Source organism: Rhinoderma darwinii, chromosome 2, assembly GCF_050947455.1.
Source record: "Rhinoderma darwinii isolate aRhiDar2 chromosome 2, aRhiDar2.hap1, whole genome shotgun sequence".
In the NCBI taxonomy this organism is placed as follows: Eukaryota; Metazoa; Chordata; class Amphibia; order Anura; family Rhinodermatidae; genus Rhinoderma; species Rhinoderma darwinii.
Genome location: NC_134688.1, coordinates 87,346,428 through 87,352,427, shown reverse-complemented (window position 1 = coordinate 87,352,427; position 6,000 = coordinate 87,346,428). Strand labels below are relative to the sequence as shown.

Sequence of the window (6,000 nt, the reverse complement as noted above, 5' to 3'; positions counted from 1 at the left end):
ATATAAAATAATAATAGTATTCTATACATTTGGATCTGCTTGCAATAATTGCTATTGGGGCATTTTTCCATCATGCTTTTTATACATCATCCAGATAGAAAGTTTGTCATTAGTTAAACAGAATTTATAAAGAGAATTCCTGAATATTGGTCATATAAGGTGGATTTTTTTGCGGTTGTAAAACTTTGCTATACAGAACTAAATAGGAGAGCTAACATACGAGTTCTTTTTTTTATCTGTCTTAAACAACTGTCCCTAATCTTTACCCATGGCCCTCAGTTACAGCGAAGGAGGTAGCTGTGATCAGGAGGGTGGGGGAAAAGAGGGTGGGGAGAGGATGCCACTGTCTCAAGTTTGTGGTTTTTCAGCAGCAAGTGCGGATAAACAGGGTAGGACTATGTATGAGGCCACTTCCAGTGATATGACAGGATGGGGACTGGGAGGTAAGCAAGGTATGGGGAACGTACAAAAATGTGAGGGAACAAAATGTGACAAGAGGCTTAATGGGATAAGTCTTTTGCACAGTGATCATTGAAACAGGTATGAATACAAGCACAGGACAAAGTGATAGGGATAGGGCACGAGAACCTTCAATGGCCAATCTACAAAAAGAACTTAGTACAGACAACGTAAAGGAGGAGACATTTTTTAAGTCAGCCGACTGATCCTCTTCATATCAAGAAACACTATCATCGGTCAACAGGTTGGCCTCTACCAATTTCGGATTTCTACATTACAGACTAAATTTATTTTAAGTCAGCAGTACGTCAGGTAAGACCATGCTATTAATCTATTATTTTTTCTTGATGGGACTTGGAAAGAACAAGCAGCTGGTACAGCAATAAAGGAGAGCCCGTGTGGCATAACAATTGCTAGGACCGTCCTACACTTTAGCCAGCAAGCAGTTTATAGGCATTATATTATTTTTCAAATGATCTAGAAAGTTTGGAGGACATTATTGGTTTGTAAGCCGGTGGCAGAATAGTCAAGATGTTGGCAGAAACTACCGATGATCTTCCTGGGATTGCATACACTGAACGTAATAAATGTAGTCATGTATCAATTGTCCTAGGACACAGAAATAAAATATGTCAGGAAATATGGAGGACAGTTTTCTATCTATAGTTACTACATATTCCTTTACTTCAGATGTCGACAGACCTGACAATTTTAAAACAGAAGGTGTGGCTAAGTGATCGCTATATGCCGATATATATATATAGGAACATGTGTATTGCAGTTTTTACCCAAAAAATAAAGGTGTAGTGTTGTTGCATATTAGGAGAATCAGTATTAAAACATAAGAGTCTTACAAACAATGCTATTTATACGTGGACCCTACAGTCGGGGACAAGTATAAAAATCTGAAGCAGTATGGTGCAGGAAGAGAAGAGGTGCAGATAGAGTCCATAATCCTAATATATAAACCAGAGGCGCAGCAAGACGTGCCCCGGGGGCGGGATGCTATGAGGGTCGCCACACAAGCCACGTTGCCTTGACCAGTGTGTTTAGATACGGGGCTACGGCAACAAACTGAATCTTTGCCCTGGGTGGTGGAAAGCCTCGTTACTACTCTGTATAAACTTAAATACCATTGCCATTTTAGGAGCAGTTCAGACATCGCTGGCAAATTGAAATAACAGGAGTGATATTACTTTATGTCGTGACTAATAAGAAATAAACTGTTGGAAATGTATGGCAGCAAATTGCTCTTTTAGGATCTCTCATATATGACATATTCCTCTTTCTGCACATTGTGAGACGTTGTATATGTTGTGTGACTGTGACATATGACATGTTCTGATATGTTGCTTGACAGTGACACATCTTTGCCCCTTTAAAGGTTTCCAATGATACTTTTTATACATAGCCGTTTGCATATATGCATCATTATTTTTATCTAACTGCATTATGCAGAATAACTAAATAAAATAAAACAACATTATTTACAAAAAATAAACCTCACCCGTATCTGTTCTGCATGGTTTCTGATAGTGGAATAGACATTGGAATAGCTATGCAATTTACAATAATTAAAATAATTCCCCAATTAAAATCAGATAGTGAAACATGATCTTTTTTTACCTAATCGGTTTTTATTTTTTGACTGCAGATTTTTTAAATTCTGTTTTCTGTACATGATTATGGGAGCAGGTATCTTGCCTGAACGGCTGTTAACAGCATTTAGAGATTTACTTTACAGCAGCCACATGCACCATAGGAACCTCTGAAAAGTAGGAGACCCATTGACTTCTATGGGAGAGTTTTCTAGGCATGTTCTGTGACCTTTGCAGAGGTCATTGTGCAGCAAGGGATAGGAGGGGAGCTGTGTAAATCACCTGTTGTGAATGGTGGATCCTGTGTTATCTATATAAAGGTGTTCCCTTTCATAGTAATCCTGACTGTGATGATAATGAGATGACTGCTGAGAAGTGATCTCTACAGAACAGGAAGTGTCACCCTACTATGAAGCTTAATGGCCAGAGTGAAAACTGCAAGATTTTAAGATTATTTTTTAAATGGATAATGACATGAAAATGATAATTTGTTTTTAAAAAAATTTCACCAAACATTTTTAAAAAATATGTTTATCATAAGAACTTAATTTCGAACATTAGGCCATTTTCTTATTATACATTCCCTTTAAAGTGAATGTCCACTCTTAGGCTAAAGCCCCACGTAGCGGAATTGTACTTGAATTCCGCTGCGGACACTCCGCAGCGTTAATCCGCAGCGGAGCCGTTTCTCCATTGACTTCCACTTCTATTTAGCAGTGTTCGTTTAGACGATGCGTAAAATTCCGCTGCGGAGCATAGGCTGCGGAGCGGAATTTGGTGTCCGCAGCATGCTCTGTCTGTTGCGGACCAGGGGCAGACTGGTTGCGGACTCATGGCGGAATTTCTCCATTGACTTCAATGGAGATTCTAAATTCCGCAATGAAGTCCGCAGCTGTCATGCACATATTATGTGTGGTGCGGATGCGTCTTGCTTTTTGGACATGACATTTCTTCATTCTTCATTTCTAGGTCTACAGCCAGACTGAGGAAGTCAATGGGGCTCCCGGAATTACGGGAGCGTTGCTAGGAGACGTCAGTAAATAGTCACTGTCCAGGGTGCTGAAAGAGTTACGCGATCGGCAGTAACTGTTTCTGCCCCCTGGACAGTGACTACCGATCCCAATATACAGCAACCTGTAAAAAAATAGAAGTTCATACTTACCGAGAACTCCCTGCTTCTGTCTCCAGTCCGGCTTCCCAGGATGACGTTTCAGTCTAAGTGACGGCTGCAGCCAATCACAGGCTGCAGCGGTCACATGGACTGCCGCGTCATCCAGGGAGGTAGGGCTGGATGCCGAAAGAGGGACGCGTCACCAAGACAACGGCCGGTAAGTATGAAATTTGTTTACTTTCACTAGGGAAAGTGCTGTCCCTTCTCTCTATCCTGCACTGATAGAGAGAAGGGAAGCACTTTTCCCGCAGTCCGCAGCAGCTAGTCCGCATCAATTTACTGCACATTTTGGGCAGATCCGCCGCAGAATCTGCAACGCAGATTCTGTGCGGCATTGATGCGGACAGTTGCGGAGGAAATCCGCCACGTGTGGCCATGCCCTTAGGGTATGTTCACACGATGAGAGGCATTTACGTGTGAAAAGACAGACTGTTTACAGCTGCCTCGTTTCACACGTAAATGCTCTTCCTCGTAATTTACGAGGCGTCTGAGACGCTCGTAAATCTTGAGCTGTGCTTCATTGAGTTCAATGAAGAACAGCACAAATTACGTGGCAAAGAAGTGTCCTGCACTTCTTTGCCGAGGCAGTCCATTTAGGCGTCGTCATTTGACAGCTGTCAAACGACGACGCATAAATTACAGGTTGTCTGCACAGTATGTCGGCAAACCCATTCAAATGAATGGGCAGATGTTTGCCGACGTATTGCAGCCCTATTTTCAGACGTAAAACGAGGCATAATACGCCTCGTTTACGTCTGAAAATAGGTCGTGTGAACCCAGCCTCAGTAGGTCCAAGTTTCAGTGCTGATTGTTTTCATATATACGCTTATAGGGTTTGAAGCTCCATTTTTCTGATTCAGAGTTCCAAATCCCCTTCATAAACATAGAAATAACTCCTTGGCGCACTCTGACATACAGTTACGTCGCATCACAATATGCCGCAAACTCAGGATCTAAGCCTGTGCCGTACATGGTGGGTGCTAGCTTGTATAAATCACAGGGATTCATAAATCACCTGAAAGTTTCCTTTAAATAATACAATTCTGGCTGACTACAGTCACACCAAGCAGTTTACTATAAACTGTGTATTAATTGAACACAAATATAAAACTATGCAGTAAGTCTTTGGGGTGAATTCACACACTGCGGAATTTATAGTACAATACAATTGGATGGAAGTTTAAAAACTCCATCCGCATAAAGCGGAAAAAAACCCACACAGAATTGAGGGCATCCGAGAGATTTTCGAATCTGTCAATTCATGTCAATTCTGTCCAGTTTTGTTGTGGATTTCACCTTTTGCAATTCATAGGGTGAAATCTGTGTCAAAACATGCATGTAACACATGTGCATTTCATTGCGGATTCCTTGCGGATTTGCTTTGACATCCACAACGGAAAAAGTCCCTGGTGTGTAGAAGCCTTAAACCTTCCTCTCGTGGCAGAATTTTGTCATTTAACCCTATATCCATGCAGGGGATTTGGAGCTCTGTATCAGAAAAATGGAGCTCCAGTTTCTATAAAGCTATATTAAGAAATTAGAAAGCATCGAATTTTGAACCTAAAAACTACATAACGCTAAATGCTAGATATACACTTTAAAGTAATTCCAATCTGCTGAACACTGGAGATTGAGAGAATACATTTTTTCCTTATTAAGGCAAATTGTACCAACCGTAAGATTTTTTTTACTTCCTCTGGTTTATAGTTTTCAGGTTGAACTAATGAACGCTAGCCTTTTTGCAACCTTTCTTTGTAAGTACTGTATTCCTGCGTGATCTAATGTAGCAAATACACTTGCATCCTTCTTAGCCAAGTCTTCACTGTGTCACAATTTTGCTCTGCCAGAGGGTTATGTAATAACTGAAACACTTATATTTCCAGTACAGAATGCACTATACTACATGCTCTAATCATGAAGGTGACCGGTCTCTTACCAGATAAACTACGTACAGAGAGATCATGTGTTGATGACATTTTGGAACAATCAGTAACTGAAAAGCATACAGTAGCATCAAGGGGCATAACTAGGAAAGACTGGGCCCCATAGCAAACTTTTGACTGGGGCCCCCCTCCCCTGGGTGTCACACAACCCCCCCTTGTAGATAGTGCCTTTTTTACAGCCCCCCCCTGTAGATAACGCCATACAGCCCCCTGTAGATAACGCCATACAGCCCCCTCTGTAGATAACGCCATACAGCCCCCTCTGTAGAGAACGCCATACAGCCCCCTTTGTAGATAACGCCATATAGCCCCCTTTGTAGATAACGCCATACAGCCCCCTTTGTAGATAACGCTATACAGCCCCCTTTGTAGATAACGCTATACAGCCCCCTTTGTAGATAACGCCATACAGCCCCCCTGTAGATAACGCCATACAGCCCCCTCTGAAGATAACGCCATACAGCCCCCTCTGAAGATAACTCCATACAGCCCCCTCTGTAGATAACGCTATACAGCCCCCTTTGTAGATAACGCCATACAGCCCCCTCTGTAGATAACACCATACAGCCCCCTCTGTAGATAACACCATACAGCCCCCTGTAGATAACACCATACAGCCCCCTATGTAGATAACGCCATATAGCCCCCCTGTAGATAACGCCATACAGCCCCCCTGTAGATAACGCCATACAGCCCCCCTGTAGATAACGCCATACAAACCCCCTGTAGATAGCGCCATACAGCCCCCCCTGTAGATAACGCCATACAGCCCCCTGTAGATAGCGCCATACAGCCCCCTGTAGATAACGCCATACAGTCCCCCTGTAGA

The 6,000-nt window shown here is 42.4% G+C and overlaps 1 protein-coding gene across 2 annotated transcripts in view; it reads left to right on the top strand.

Annotated features, from left to right (window-relative positions):
- The first annotated feature begins 382 nt into the window (after positions 1 to 382).
- Positions 383 to 6,000, top strand: part of NFE2 (nuclear factor, erythroid 2) — a 31,141-nt gene continuing 25,523 nt past the window's right edge. Inside the window, exon 1 of one of the 2 annotated variants that reach the window (XM_075850110.1) lies at positions 383 to 443. The gene's annotated coding sequence lies outside the window, so the exon portion shown is untranslated. Of the gene's footprint in view, positions 772 to 6,000 lie in introns of both variants that reach the window. The other variant, XM_075850109.1, reaches the window with a different exon arrangement.